Source organism: Lissotriton helveticus, chromosome 5_1 (genome assembly GCF_964261635.1).
Source record: "Lissotriton helveticus chromosome 5_1, aLisHel1.1, whole genome shotgun sequence".
Lineage (NCBI taxonomy): Eukaryota > Metazoa > Chordata > Amphibia > Caudata > Salamandridae > Lissotriton > Lissotriton helveticus.
The window spans coordinates 1,663,934,264-1,663,951,070 of record NC_136065.1 but is presented as its reverse complement, the minus strand read 5'-3'; the positions used below and the strand labels follow the sequence as shown (position 1 = coordinate 1,663,951,070).

Sequence of the window (16,807 nt, the reverse complement as noted above, 5' to 3'; positions counted from 1 at the left end):
TTAGCCAAGAGATCCTCCTTCAAAGACCACCTGGAAAACAACGCACACGACAGCAAAGAGCTCTTCAGCATCGTAAAGGAAATCTCCGACCCCAGCGCTAACGCCAATAACATACCGCCCTCACAAGAACTGTGCAACTCACTATCCATCTTCTTCCACCGCAAGATCGCTGACATCCATGACAGCCTCAACACCATGACCGCTCGACGACGCCAGACCCCACCTGCCCTGTGAACACCACCAGCGCCAACCGCCTGACCTCCTGGTCCAACTTCAACGACGACGAGACACGCAAGGTCATGAACTCAATCCACTCAAGATCTCCGTCAGACCCATGCCCACACCACGTATTCAACAAAGCAGATGCTGCCATCGCACCCCAACAACGGAAGGTCATCAACATCTCCTTTGAAACAGCGACAATCCTGGAAAGCTGGAAACACGCCGAAATCAACGCCCTCCTCAAGAAGCCCAAGGCGGACCCCAAGGACCTCAAGAACTTCCGGCCCATCTCCCTGCTTCCTCGAGAAAATCATCAACATGCAACTGGCCCGCCACCTGGAAGACAACAACATCTTGGACCCGTCCCAGTCTGGGTTCAGACGAAACCATAGCACCGAGAAAGCCATCATCGCCTCCACAGACGACATCAGGTGCCAACTCGACAACGGCGAAACATCAGCCCTCATCTTCCTGGACCTGTCAGCCGCCTTCGACACGGTCTGCCATTGCACTCTAAAGACACGCCTCCTAGAAGCCGGAATCCAAGAGAAGGCCCTGACTGGACCACGTCCTTCCTCTCCAGCAGAACCCAGAGCGTCCGCCTCCCGCCCTTCCGATCCGAGGCTACCAACCTCATCTGCGGCGTCCCCCAGGGCTCATCCCTCAGCCCGACGCTGTTCAACATCTACATGGACCCCCTCGCACAAGTGGCCCGCCAACACGACCTCAACATCATCTCCTATGCTGACGACACCCAGCTCATCCTCTCCCTCACCAAGGACCCGCACACCGCCAAAACCAACCTCCACGAGGGAATGAAGGCCATCGCCGACTGTATGAGGAACAGCCGTCTGAAACTGAATTCGGACAAGACGGAGGTACTCATCCTCGGACCCACCCCCTCAGCCTGGGATGACTCCTGGTGGCCGACCACACTGGGAACAGCACCGACACCCACGGACCATGCACGCAACCTAGGATTCATCCTCGACTCCTCCCTCCCCATGTCTAAACCGGTCAACACCGTCTCTTCCTCCTGCTACAACACCCTCCGCATGCTCCGCAGGATCTACAAGTGGATCCCAACCGAAACAAGAAGAACGGTGACACAGGCCCTCGTCAAGAGCAGACTGGACTATGGCAATTCACTCTACACAGGAATCCCAGCCAAACACCTACGACGACTACAACGCATCCAAAACGCCTCCGCCCGACTGATCGTCAATGTCCTCTGCTGCAGCCACATCACCCCTCACCTGAGAGACCTACACTGGCTCCCGGTCGACAAGAGGATCACCTTCAAGCTCCTCACCCACGCACACAAAGCACTCCACAATGCCGGACCAGCCTACCTGAACAGCACATTCAGCTTGTACACCCCCACCCGCCAGCTCCACTCTGCCAGCCTCGCCCTCGCCGCTGTCCCCCGCATCAATGAACAACCGCCAGCAGCAGATCCTTCTCCTACCTCGCCGCCAAGACCTGGAACACCCTCCCTACCCACCTACGGCAGACCCAAGACCTACTCGCCTTTAGAAGACTCCTCAAGACCTGGCTCTTCGAGCAGTAGCGGCAACCCCTCCCCTCAGCGCCGTGAGACCCTCATGGGTAAGTACCGTGCTTTACAAGTACTCTGATTGATTGATTGATTGAAATAGCTAAGTCAACTATTCAAACATTTCAAATATATTTCACTAGTTATGAAGACCCATTTTTGTAATTATGTGGTGAAAACATATTTTTAAAGGATCAAAACAAATTAGAACACTTTACAAATGTTAAATATTTTTGCTGAAACCCAATTTCCAAAAATTGTTTATACGCTATTATCAGTAAAACTACATGTTAGTGGGAAGTTTGGTGGTTATTGCATTGGAATTTGTTTTACTTTACTCTCATGATACCATGTTGAATTTCGAGATTTGTTTTGTCCACAACATTGATGAAGATGCAACATAAAGACTGGTCCTTTGTCACAAATGCGTACTATGCAGTGTAATGCAGTTTACACACAGCCTTGATCTTGTGAGTCCTTTTCAAACACTGCCTTTATGGTAAAACCTAAGTCTGCTAACTCTGCCCATTCATTAAAAGAGGTCCTACTTTCAGCTTTGTTTTGCTATAGAACTTTATTTTGCTTTAGTAGTTTCTTTTAAGAACACAGTCGCTAAACTATTACCTATACTCTTCTAACAAAAAGCCTGCTTGTTAAACGTTATCTGAGTTTTCATTTTAACACAGGCCCTCAGTTTCACATCCATTTTCATAGCCCCATAAAATCTACCTGTTGACTGATTGCTTTATCATTTCAAGAAACATAACATTTAGAGGGGTTTTCACCACCAGCCGTCAGTGCACTCTTTCACCAGGCACAAACACCACCAGCCGTCAGTGCATGCTTCCACCAAACACTCAAAACCACACTCACAACCACACTCACACACACAAATACACACTCACAACCACAACCACACACACACTCACAACCACACTCACAACCACACTTACAACCACACACACAACCACGCACACAACCACACCGTCAGTGCACACTTTCACCAGACACAGACACCATAAGTCGTCATTGCATGCTTTCACCAGGCACAAACACCACCAGCCGTCAGGGCACGCTTTCACTGGGCACAAACACCACCAGCCGACAGTGCACGCTTCCACCAGGCACACACCACCAGACGTCAGTGCACGCTTTCACAAGGCACACACACTACCAGCCATCAGTGCACGCTTTCACCAGGCACACACATACCACCAGACGTCAGTGCATGCTTTCACCAGCAACACACACACCACCAGCCGTCAGTGCACGCTTTCACCAGGCACACACACACCACCAGCCGCCAGTGCATGCTTTTACCAGGCACACACACACACCACCAGCCATCAGTGCACGCTTTCACCAAGAACACACACACACCAACAGCCGTCAGTGCACACTTTCACCAGGCACACACACCACCAGTTGTCAGTGCATGCTTTCACCAGGCACACGCACCACCAGCCGTCAGTGCATGCTTTCACCAGGCACACACACCACCAGCCGTCAGTGCACGCTTCCACCAGGCACACACACCACCAGTTGTCAGTGCATGCTTTCACCAGGCACACGCACCACCAGCTGTCAGTGCAAGCTTTCACCAGGCACACACACCACCAGCCATCATTGCACACTTCCACCAGGCACACACACCACCAGCCAGCAGTACACACTTCCACCAGGCACACACACCACCAGCCATCAGTGCACACAGCAATTGTTAACGCATCCACAGTTAACTATTGTAGCAAACTCAGTATGGCGCACTTTACTTTTAAACATATTCATCTAAAGCGCAGCATGCCACCATTCCTACAATAATAAATACACTTTTTTGGCCTACAATTTAGAGATTTTGTTGCAATTGGTGTTGCAATATTTAGCAATGCCAATAGCTCAAACTTAATTAATGCGAGACCTATCGCATTGCAAATGCTTGTTATGATTTTTTTAGTTTAGCCCTGGCCTATGTTGAAACATCTTTACAGAATACCAGCACTTTGGTTTTGTCCATGTTCAGCTTGAGGCAGTTGGACTTCATCTAGGTGGCCACTACCGTCATGCATGTGGTGAACTTGTTCCTAGTGTTTGATGCTTGTCCAAGAGGGACAGTATCAGTTACGTTTGTGAGGATATTTTTGTTGCAAGTCTGGACGATGTGGTCCACTGAACTCATGAATATTTTGAAAAGTGTTGGGCTGGGCAAGGAGCCCTGTGGTACTGCAAATGAGTTTCTCTGCTTCAAAGCCCACAGCTCAATTGTCACCTATGCCAACTGCAATTCTATGCAAAGGGTGGCACTCTAAAGGAATTTCTGTTTACATGTTTAAGCCACGCCCTAATTGTATTGGCCGCGCCCCTTTCAGGGACCCCAGATTTTTTTCATCCCACTTTAAACTCTGCCTCGCTGTAACTAGGTAGCCCGATCGCAGGCAACTATTTCAGTATTGTGGTATCGATTTCTTTTAAAAGTAATGAGAGCCTGGGCACATTGGATTCTTTCCCGATTAAAACGCTGTTCTTTCTGTGGAAGAAAATTATGGTACCTCATGATTAATGATATATTTACAGGAAAACGTGTCATTAGTTTAATCTTCCATAAACGCCCACTAGGTATATGGCTATATTTTACTATTAACTGTGACTTCTTTTAAAGATGTGAAAAGGAGACTTGAATCGAGCCAGCCAGGAGTCGAACCTGGAATCTTCTGCTCCGTAGGCTGACGCGTTATCCATTGCGCCACTGGCCCGCCGATGAACTTCTTAGAGAGGGGTGAGAATATGGAGCTGCTTATCCCAGGGTATCGGTAGAGAGTGATACTGAAAGCTTTGGAGTGTTAGCATGAGCATGTCATTCAAAGTCAAACGGGGAACGCTACAGTAGCACAGGGTGAACTCCCAGAATGTAGGCGTCATGGGGAGAGTGAAGAGCTTTAACAAGCTTCTGCATGGAAGAGCAACCAGCGGGGAGACTGGGAGCATTGGGACAGAGAGAACTGGCGACGTGACTAGTTCTTTTCCGCTTCAGTGCAAGTGCACAGGGCGGTGTGGCGGGAAATACAAGTGTTTGCGCACAACATTATTCATCGCAACTGGAAAGAACGACTGTTCCGTAGACACAATACATGGGTTATTTCTTTTTCTGGAATCGTGGTCACGCACCAGTATCTCAGATGCTCCGTTATTTTGCCCAGTTTCAATGGAATAAGTCACTTGCAGCTGCATCCGTGACAGCCATTATGAAGGCCCGTGCCTTCGAGACCACGCTGGTAAAGGTGCTTTTTCAAAAATTCACTAGCATTTGTTGTTCCTTGAAAATATTGGTCCCTTTGGCAAATCGACAGATATCTGTTTTACAGTTAAAAACAGACCTCTCGAAAACTCTGAATGGCCCACTTTTAAATAAAAAAAATATTGGCGTTAAATTCCTATTATGTAATTTAATTCAAATGCCTAGCTGTTTGTGTACCGAAGTTTACAGATCCGTTTATTATAATATCACCCAGGACGGAACTTCATGGTCTAAGAGGAGTGATGTGGTTTCTCTCACGTTTATAGATCATTGCAATGTTTATATTATTGTTTGAAAAAAGTGATATCCACTATCGAGCCAGCCAGGAGTCGAACCTGGAATCTTCTGCTCCGTAGGCAGAATCGTTATCCATTGCGCCACTGGCCCGTCGTGGCCCTATTGGTCAGAGAAAAGATGATAACCACGTCACAAGAAAGGTGATACAAGCTCGTGTGACACGGCTGTAGCGATGCACTCTGGAGCCAGCCTATAGGTCTGAGGAGCTTCAGAGCCTGCCTGCTCACTCTACTGCTTTGCAGAGATGAACGTAGCCTTCGAGGGGGAAGGGCTTCTTGGCTTTGCCTCCTCTAACTGCAAAAATGCGGCTGGAGCATGACATCTTACAATTCCTTCTGTTATATATAACAATATATAACATTTTGCAGTACTACATTACAACTACGAACAAACTACTATACACCAACCCATGGCTCTGTGCTTAGCATAGTTTGCCGCCTGACTGGTATTTTGCTGCTTCTGTCATTGCATTTAGATATACAACAACTAACATTACACCTACAACAAGCAAGGATTATTGGCTTTGTCATTGGTTGTTAGCTGCATTAGATGAATAAGCCCCACTGGCTCGACCTCAGTTCTACAGTCTTTCAGATACAGTGGCCTGCCAGGAAGCATCCTGGTGGCCATGCGCCTGTGGTCACACAATGAAGGGAGCAGGCGCTGTAAGTATTGGTTGGGCACTTCCTTTGGTAATGACTAGGCCACTGAAGCCAGAAGCGCCAGCACACATCCCACTGATATGTAAGCACGTGGGCTACTTTTCTATAGTGCAACTCTAGCTACAAAGCAATGTAGTGCTGCACAGGAGCAGAGGTTAATTTGTATTAAAAAAATGCAAATGCCAGTGGCCAACATTTTTCTTAGGAAGCACTCCACCCAGTTCCACCACCGGCATGGGATGTTAATTAATAAGCGCTTCCATATAGTCTGACTAAAGCTGTACTTTGATTATGGTTGACAACAGGGCACTTAATATATTCAACCACTTAAAACAATCTGCCCCTGTTCGAAATGCGTGCCTCGAGGGGGCAATGGTTTCCACCTTTGTCCAAGTAGTGACCCTTCCTTCTAGTCAGGATAAGGGAGTTACACTCTTAAAATAACCCCTGCTCACCCCCTTAGTAGCTTGGCACCAGCAGTCAGGCTTATCTTAGAGGCATTGTTTAAAGCATTTGCACATAACCAACAGTAACACAGTGAAAGCACTACAAAAGGACATCACACCAGTTTATAAAAATTTCCAATATTTTTATATACTTAAGACAAGACCAAAAATGATAAAAATCGACAATAGAGTACTTAGAAATCTTCAATCATCAAAATAGAGTTGAAATATGGTTCCTAGAAGTCGATAGCTCGTGTCTGGGGTTATCACTGCGTTTTAGCATGCTAATGACCTGGCAGAAGTGTGAGGCCAGCCCTGGAGGGCTTATTCAAATTGCTAGGTCTTAATTTTCTTACTGGACAAAAGAAGAAAGGAGGAGTCTATGATGTGTCGAGGGATGTCATTCCAGGCTTTAGGAGCTAAGTTTGAGAAGGCCGGACCCTACCATGATTTGCTTTTGTGCATGCCTGGGACGTGTGCTAGTGAGAGTCTGGTAGAGCAGAGGTGTCTATAAGATTTTTGGAAATGAATGTGGGTGTGCTGGTAGGCAGGGCGTATGTTGTGGAGTGCTTTGTGTTTGTGAGTGAGGAGTAGTTTGAAGTCTACACACTTGTGTATTGGGAGCCACTAGAGCTCCCTAAGGCGAAATGTGATATGGGCTCAGCATGGGAGTTTGGGGAGAACACTTGCTGCTGCGTTGTGGATGGTCGGAATTCTCCTTGTGAGCTGGTTGGTTATTCCTGCGGATAGGATATTTACATAGTACAGCCTGCTGCTGAGGGCTTTGGTGATCGGTTTATTGGTGCTAACCAGTTGCCACTTGAAAATCTTCTACAGCATCCTCAGGGTGGGTGTTGAAGCAGGATGAGTCAACTGTGTCATAGCCATGTCCAGTTTATTTACAATGATTCTGAGATTTCTTGCTTGTGAGCTGGGTCAGCGATCCATAGGCCACCAGGTGTAGTTCTATCAGGGCTTGAAACATCCACTTGCATTGTCAAGCAAGATTTATTCAGGACAGGCCTTTTTTTAGGGACTACTCGCCCTTTCTGGCCAGTCGAAAATCCTCTAATTTCAGAGAAGACAAACTGACTTGTGACCTCTGTCTCTGAAAGCAGAAAAAATGTGACAAGATAACAATATTTAAAGGCATCTTTATTGCTCACAAAGTCAACGAGAAATAAAAATGGCATTAAATCACATTATCTTATCACATTTGTTGGCTTTCAGAGAAACAGAGGTCAAAAGACGGTGGCAGTGTCTTCACACCGCTAGCTTGCTGAACGAGGTGAATCCCATTTGAGTGACTGGCTGAGCGTTTCTCACATAACAGCGCTTTTTAGAAACTTTCTTTTTTAAACTACTTGTGCACGATTTTAGCAAGAGTGCAACTCAAAACTGTTTAATACTTATTTTAAAATATTGTAAATATCACCGGAGTGCTGGTCCCAATCACTGTTCCTGCCCGCCTCGGTCCGACTCGGTAATTCATTACCGTTGTGCGGAGGGCGGACAGGTGAGGGCAAGGCACTTCCGGGAGCGGTCAGCGCTCTAGCTCTGAACAGGGGGCTATTTAGGCGGAGCCTCTCGACAGCGCAGCTGCGGTAGAAGACGGTGGCAGTGTCTTCACACCGCTAGCTTGCTGAACGAGGTGAATCCCATTTGAGTGACTGGCTGAGCGTTTCTCACATAACAGCGCTTTTTAGAAACTTTCTTTTTTAAACTACTTGTGCACGATTTTAGCAAGAGTGCAACTCGAAACTGTTTAATACTTATTTTAAAATATTGTAAATATCACCGGAGTGCTGTTCCCAATCACTGTTCCTGCCCGCCTCGGTCCGACTCGGTAATTCATTACCGTTGTGCGGAGGGCGGACAGGTGAGGGCAAGGCACTTCTGGGAGCGGTCAGCGCTCTAGCTCTGAACAGGGGGCTATTTAGCCATCGCCTTACAGGAAGCGCGCAGCGATTGCGCGCAGCCTCATCACAGCCGAAGACCAGCCTAAGAGCTGCCCGTCTGCTCCCGTCCGCGTCAGGACGCGTCGACGTGGCGGCGGTATTCGCACCATGCCACCCATTTGCGCCGCTACACGCATCAGGTATGAGGCCTCTTCCATTCTACAACTGAGACAGCCTACATCCCCTTGTTACACGGATGATAAGAGGCCCTGTTTTGACGGACCCTTCTCATGTCGAAAATGCCACTACTCTTCCATGAAATTCACTAACTTACACAAAACGAGTATGACACCTGATGATCTGCATTGTATCCTCATTAACGTGCGTTCTATGCCCAAACACCAAATAGAGATCTGGGATCTGATATACTCCCTGACTCCAGACATTTGCTTTATCACTGAAACCTGGTTAAAGCCCCACACGATATCCGCCATTTCCCTAGGAGTGCCATTAGGATATAAACTCCACCATTCAGACCGCCCTGATAAAATAGGTGGCGGCATCGCTATTATCTATAGAGACTACCTCAAATTGGATATCCTAGATAAACAATGCTGCAAAGATTTGGAAATAATGGTCTATAGAATTACTTTTCCTAATAGAAAGACTAGTAAGGGAGCACTTATATACAGACCTCCGCTCATATGCCCCAGATTTTCTATATCTCTTTTAGAGATTTTAGGCCCTCACATACGAGCTAATGAGGATTTCCTTCTCCTTGGAGATTTTAATATACACACCGACCAACCTGAATCCACGGGGGCCAAGAGTCTGTCTGTTGACCTGGCAACTATTGGCCTCACACAAAGGAACCAGGGCCCCACACACGAAGGTGGACACTGTATTGACCTGATATACACCAACTTTGACAATATATCTTGTCTTGAACCTACCCAGTTAGATTGGTCTGATCATTATTTATTACAATTCACCATTTTTAAAGTCAATAAAGGCCCTCATAAAAAATCCTCACCCCCTACTATGCGCAGACAGTGGCACAAACTTACACTGGAGGCATTACAAAAGGTATGGGAAAAACCTAATATTAAGGACACTGAGGAAGTAGAACATAGTCAAACTATGTTTCAGCAATCCCTTACGGTAGCTATTGATAAAATTGCTCCTTTGAAAACTTTTAAACAATTTCCTGTGGCCAAGCAAGAAAAATGGTACACTGAGGCTCTCAGAAAAGAGAAGCAAGAATGTAGGCGGATAGAGAAGAGATGGAGAAAATCACACTCAGAGGATAACAAGAAGGCACATCGTGCAGCCCAAACAAATTATTACAAACATATCAAAGCTGCCCGCAAAAATAACATTGCCCAACAGCTTGCGGAAGCTGGCAATTCCGCTAAAGAACTCTATAGAATCCTTGAAACTTTTGTCAAGCCTACAGCCTGCGTAAGTCCAGATGACTTCTCACAAAGTATGTGCGAAGAAGTCTCTTTATACTTCGAAAATAAAATAGACTCCATTTATGACAAAATCTTAGCATCCCAAATTGGCAATGATACTCGGATTGTTGTCCCCTCCACCGACAGCACTAAACTCACGTTGACCACATTCCCTCCTATCAATACTGAAGAGCTATCCACACTGATGACCCATGTAAAATCTGGGTCTCCGGATGACCTCATCCCTGTTAAAACCCTAACTTCCCTCAGCACCTTGTTAGGTCCATACATCCAAGATGTAATTAATCAGTCTCTGAAGAAGGGATATGTTCCAACTGAATGGAAAAGAGCGGTGGTGAACCCCATCCGCAAGAACGCGGCTCTCCCCTGGACGGAGCTTTCCAACCTCCGGCCCATCTCCCTCCTACCGTACCTCAGCAAGCTGGCCGAGAAACATGTCAACGCACACCTCTCCAACTACATCGAGGCAGCGGGCGGCCTAGACCATTCACAATCTGGTTTTAGGCCCAACCATAGCACCGAATCAGCCCTCTTGTCAGTGACAGATAACATCAGAATGTCACTTGACAAGGGTAGCTCAGTGATTCTGGTGCTATTGGATTTGTCCGCTGCCTTCGACACGGTGTCGCACAAAATCCTTCTCGACCGCTTGAAAGGAGTGGGGGTAAAAGGGACCGCCCTTGCGTGGCTTGATAGCTTTCTTGCAGATAGACAACAGGGTGTCAAATTAGGCTCCCACAAATCTATCTGTAGGCAGCTCACTAAGGGAGTGCCACAGGGCTCATGCCTGAGCCCCACGTTATTCAACGTATATGTGGCCCCCTTAGCGGAAATTATAAGATCTTACGGGTTCTCCCCAATCTCCTACGCTGACGACACTCAGCTGTTATTTCCCTTCCAAACTATTACACCTGCAGTCATGCAATCCTTTCAAAATGGCATGAGAGCCGTGGCAGGTTGGATGGCCCAGAACTTCCTCCAATGCAATGTGACTAAAACCGAAGTCATGTTGTTTGGAGGGGCCACCCTGCTTTGGTCCCCGGATTGGTGGCCACTTGAGCTAGGACCTGTTCCTGCGCCCAAACAGACCATCAAAAACTTGGGAGTACGCCTGGACCAAACACTGATTTTAAAAGACCATGTCAGTCAAGTCACGGGAACATGTTTCCGAATAATTGGTCTCTTACGGCGCATTTTCCCCTTCCTGCCAGACATCCACAGGAAAACGCTGGTACAGGCACTAGTACTCGGGCGGATAGACTATTGCAATGGTCTACTCATCTCCGCTAATCAAGAACAACTATGCAGACTGCAGGTGGTACAGAACACCGCTGCGAGACTCATCTTGAATGCCCCCCCCGTACACCGTCACGCCCCCTCCTTTCCCACCTTCACTGGCTTCCAGTGCAACAACGGGTCAATTTCAAACTTTGCTGCATAATGCATAAATGCATCTATGGGTCGGGTCCTAAATACTTAAAAGACATTTTTGCTCTTTACTCTCCTGGACGTGCTTTGCGCTCCAGCAACACCATGTTGATGCATGTACCTTAAGTCACCAGAGCGAGACAAGGTGGCCGAGCACCCTCTTTTAAAGGCCCCCTGTTATGGAACTCCCTCCCACCACAACTGAGATACATCTCTAATCTACTCTCTTTTAGGAAAAAATTAAAAACATTCCTATTTACCCAAGATTAACTCACTTTGCCCCTCACTCTGCCATCCCCCTCAATAAGCATTCGACTCATACAGAAGCTACGCGCGGAGATACCCCTTCGGGGCTGATTCAGGCGCGCTACAAGAATATAAATAAATAAAATAAAAAGTCAGCTTATCTTATTACATTTATTTTTCTTTCTGTGACTTTAGTTAGAGGATTTTGTAAAGTGAACTGCATGACAATTGAACGTGCAAAGCATGTTAAATGAAAGGCTGTAAGATGTCAGGCTTTTTCTAACAACATTGATTCCTTGACCTCTGGTCAAAGGTAGCACTCCTCCCAGCAGCGCCGCTTGTCAGCTGGTTCACCCGAGCCTTGTGCCTCTCTCCCCTGGGTTCGAGGCTGCTCTGCTCCTTCCTGGTATTTGCCGCCTCTCCCCCCTATTGCTGCGTGACTGCTACCTGTATTGGTCTGTATTGTGCTTCATTCACTGTCCCTGTACTTTGCCTCTGTCCCTGTAATCACTTCCACTCCCGGCCGCTACGACCCCACCCCCCTACTGCCTCTTGCCTGCTCCCTGCCGCCCGCCTGTTTTGCTGCCATTCCCCGCCACCTCCCGCCGCTGCGTCCCTGAGCCCCCCCCCGCACCCCATCGGACACCATGCTCCTGCCTCCCAGCTGCTCCTCCCTCCTTATCCCCCTCTTATGGAGGACGCTAAGGCAAGCCCGTCTGCACCCATCCATGTCTGGACCTCGACCAGCGCCAGAACCTTTGGACCCGCGAACGCCACAACACCAGACTCCGCTACGACGCCAGCACCCTGTACGCACTCAACGCCGGCCGAAAGCACACGCGCTTCTAAGCCACCCCGAAACAGACTCAGGGCCCTTTCTCCTGCCACACCTGCAGCTTCACCTTCGACAGAACCACCAAACCACCAAGGACTGGACCCAACCACCTCCGCTGCATACTCCTCAACACCCGCTCCGCACGCAAACACGCCATCGAGCTCTGGGATCTGCTCGACTCCTCCGCCCCAGACGTGGCCTTCCTGACCGAGACCTGCTGGAATGACTCCTCGGCGCCCGACATCGCTATTGGCATCCCGGACGGCTACAAAATCACACGCAGAGATCGCGCCAACTGTATCCGAGGAGGAATAGCCATCGTCCACAAGTCCACCCTCAAGGTCGCCACCCACACAGACGACACCCTCAACACCACCGAACACCTGCACTTCCGGATCCACACCGACCCCAACACCACCCTCAGAGGAACACTCATCTACAGACCCCCCGGACCCCTAGCTCAATTCAGCGACTCCATCGCTGACCTCACCAGCACCCACGCACTCGCCTCCACCGACTACATCCTCCTCGGGGACCTGAATTTCCACCTCGAGAACAACAGTGATGCCAACTCCACCACCCTGATCACCAACCTCGCCAACCTTGGCCTCAGACAATTCGTCACCGCACCCACCCACGCCGCTGGCCACGCACTGGACCCCGCATAATGTTGAGAATGAACCCAGAGTTTCATGTGATACTGTGCGCACATTTTTGTGGATAGATCCTTTCCACATCATGATTAGATCCTTTTCAAACAGTGCCTTTATGGTAAAACCTAAGTCTGCTAACTCTGCCCATTCATTAAAAGAGGTCCTACTTTCAGCTTTGTTTTGCTATAGAACTTTATTTTGCTTTAGTAGTTTCTTTTAAGAACACAGTCGCTAAACTATTAACCATACTCTTCTAACAAAAAGCCTGCTTGTTAAACGTTAACTGAGTTTTCATTTTAACACAGGCCCTCAGTTTCACATCCATTTTCATATTTATTTATTTATTTATTTAAGCTTTTACCGCGCACAGCTACCCACAGTGGGTTTCCCGGCGCCAGGGACAGACTGAAGAAGAAAGGACTAGGCAGCACCTGACTTGAAGCCACAATCAACATTTAACTGCGCTTAAACAGGAGGGTCTTCAAAGCCTTACGGAAATGTAGTAGGTTGGTCTCTGACTTTAGTGCTAATGGGAGGGAGTTCCAGTACTTCGGGCCTAGAACAGAAAAGGAGCGACCTCCCATTCTTGCCAACTTAAATCTTGGCACTATGAAATTGCCAGTGTCCGAGGACCTTAGTGGGCGCGAGGGTATGTAAGGTGTTACCAACCCTTGGATATAAGTTGGAGCACTACCCTGCCTGGCCTTGAACATATAACAGAGCGCCTTGAATTTAACACGTTCGGGAACGCTCAGCCAATGGAGGTCATGCAACGCGCCAGCAGCTGAAGTGCGTCTAGGGACGTTCTTCAACAAGCGCGCCGCCGCATTTTGTACGACCTGGAGCACATGTATGGTGGCTTTATCTGCGCCCAGGTAAAGAATATTGCCATAGTCCAGGCGTGATGTTACAAGTGCCTGGACTACGGTTCTGCGAGAGGAGAGAGGAAGCATCCACAGAATCTTATGAAGCCACCGCAGGGTTGAGAAGCAGATGGCTGCAACCTTAGTGGCCTGTTGCTTCATGGTTAGCCTGTCGTCAATGATGACGCCCAGGTTACGAACTGCAGTGGATGGCATGGGCGCATTGCCAAGTTCAGTGGGCCAATGATGGGGGCCCCAAAGATGTTTGTTCCGACCCAGAATGACCACCTCTGTCTTCTCCCCATTCAGCTTGAGACAATTTCGCCGCATCCAGTCGGCCACGAGAATGAGGCCAGACTTGAGTGCGGAGGTGTTATTCTCGTCTCTCCCTGATAGGGAGAAGACAATCTGGGTGTCATCTGCATAGGAGAACAGGGTTAGCCCAGCCTGTTCAACTATGGACGCCATAGCCCCGTAAAATCTACCTGTTGACTGATTGCTTTACCATTTCAAGTAACATAAACTTTAGAGGGGTTTTCACCACCAGCCGTCAGTGCACTCTTTCACCAGGCACAAACACCACCAGCCGTCAGGGCACGCTTCCACCAAACACTCACAACCACACTCACAACCACACTCATACACACAAACACACACTCATAACCACACATTCATAACCACACACACACACTCACAACCACACTCACAACCACACACACAACCACGCACACAACCACACCGTCAGTACACACTTTCACAAGACACAGACACCATAAGTCGTCAGTGCATGCTTTCACCGGGCACAAACACCACCGGTCGTCAGGGCACGCTTTCACCGGGCACAAACACCACCAGCCGTCAGTGCACGCTTCCACAAGGCACACACCACCAGACGTCAGTGCACGCTTTCACCAGGCACACAACCACTACCAGCCATCAGTGCACGCTTTCACCAGGCACACACACACCACCAGCCTCCAATGCACGCTCTTACCAGGCACACACACACACCAACAGCCGTCAGTGCACGCTTTCACCAGGCACCCACACCACCAGCCGTCAGTGCACACTTCCACCAGGCACACACACCACCAGTTGTCAGTGCATGCTTTCACCAGGCACACGCACCACCAGCCATCAGTGCACGCTTTCACCAGGCACACGCACCACCAGCCGTCAGTGCACACTTCCACCAGGCACACAAACCACCAGCCGGCAGTACACACTTCCACCAGGCACACACACCACCAGCCATCAGTGCACACATCAATTGTTAACGCATCCACAGTTAACTATTGTAGCAATCACAGTATGGCGCACTTTACTTTTAAACATATTCATCTAAAGCGCAGCATGCCACCATTCCTACAAAAATAAATACACTTTTTTTGGCCTACAATTTATAGATTTTGTTGCAATTGGTGTTGCAATATTTAGCAATGCCAATAGCTCAAACTTAATTAATGCGAGACCTATCGCATTGCAAATGCTTGTTATGATTTTTTGAGCGCTGGCCTACGTTGAAACATCTTTAAAGAATACCAGCACTTTAGTTTTGTCCATGTTCAGCTTGAGACAGTTGGACTTCATCTAGGTGGCCACTACCGTCATGCATGTGGTGAACTTGTTCCTAGTGTTTGATGCTTGTCCAAGAGGGACAGTATCAGTTACGAGTGTGAGGAAATTTTTTTTGCAACTCTGGACGATGTGGTCCACTGAACTCATGAATATTTTGAAAAGTGTTGGGCTGGGCAAGGAGCCCTGTGGTACTGCAAATGAGTTTCTCTGCTTCAAAGCCCACAGCTCAATTGTCACCTATGCCAACTGCAATTCTATGCAAAGGGTGGCACTCTAAAGGAATTTCTGTTTACATGTTTAAGCCACGCCCTAATTGTATTGGCCGCGCCCCTTTCAGGGACCCCAGATTTTTTTCATCCCACTTTAAACTCTGCCTCGCTGTAACTAGGTAGCCCGATCGCAGGCAACTATTTCAGTATTGTGGTATCGATTTCTTTTAAAAGTAATGAGAGCCTGGGCACATTGGATTCTTTCCCGATTAAAACGCTGTTCTTTCTGTGGAAGAAAATTATGGTACCTCATGATTAATGATATATTTACAGGAAAACGTGTCATTAGTTTAATCTTCCATAAACGCCCACTAGGTATATGGCTATATTTTACTATTAACTGTGACTTCTTTTAAAGATGTGAAAAGGAGACTTGAATCGAGCCAGCTAGGAGTCGAACCTGGAATCTTCTGCTCCGTAGGCAGACGCGTTATCCATTGCCCCACTGGCCCGCCGATGACCTTCTCAGAGAGGGGTGAGAATATGGAGCTGCTTATCCCAGGGTATCGGTAGAGAGTGATACTGAAAGCTTTGGAGTGTTAGCATGAGCATGTCATTCAACGTCAAACGGGGAACTCTGCAGTAGCACAGGGTGAACTCCCAGAATGTAGGCGTCATGGGGAGAGTGAAGAGCTTTAACAACCTTCTGCCTGGAAGAGCAATCAGCGGGGAGACTGGGAGCATTTGGACAGAGAGAACTGGCGACGTGACTAGTTCTTTTCCGCTTCAGTGCAAGTGCACAGGGCGGTGTGGGGGGAAATACAAGTGTTTGCGCACAACATTATTCATCGCAACTGGAAAGAACGACTGTTCCGTAGACACAATACATGTGTTATTTCTTTTTGGGTTTCGCCTGCCGAAGGCTGCGCTCTGCGCAGCTTTTCAGGGCAGGTGAAATCCTATGTTGACCATAAGGACTTCGGGAACGTCCCCCGGCTCTCATTGGCTAGCTCCATAAATGGATGCTAGCCATTGGGTGCCGGATCTGTCCGTCAAGGCCGGACCAGATTCGGGGGCGTTCCCGAGATTTTTTCCCTGGGCGGAGTTACGTTTTTTCCCGTTCCCTCCCCTTTCACTGAAAGTGATTT

At 48.3% G+C, this 16,807-nt stretch overlaps 2 non-coding genes across 2 annotated transcripts; both read right to left on the bottom strand.

The window, feature by feature from the left end:
• Window positions 1-4,454: 4,454 nt before the first annotated feature.
• TRNAR-ACG (transfer RNA arginine (anticodon ACG)) lies at window positions 4,455-4,527 on the bottom strand. Its single transcript has one exon. It is a non-coding gene; the product is annotated as a tRNA-Arg (tRNA).
• Window positions 4,528-5,383: 856 nt separating this feature from the next.
• On the bottom strand, window positions 5,384-5,456 carry TRNAR-ACG (transfer RNA arginine (anticodon ACG)). The gene has a single exon. It is a non-coding gene; the product is annotated as a tRNA-Arg (tRNA).
• Window positions 5,457-16,807: the final 11,351 nt, after the last annotated feature.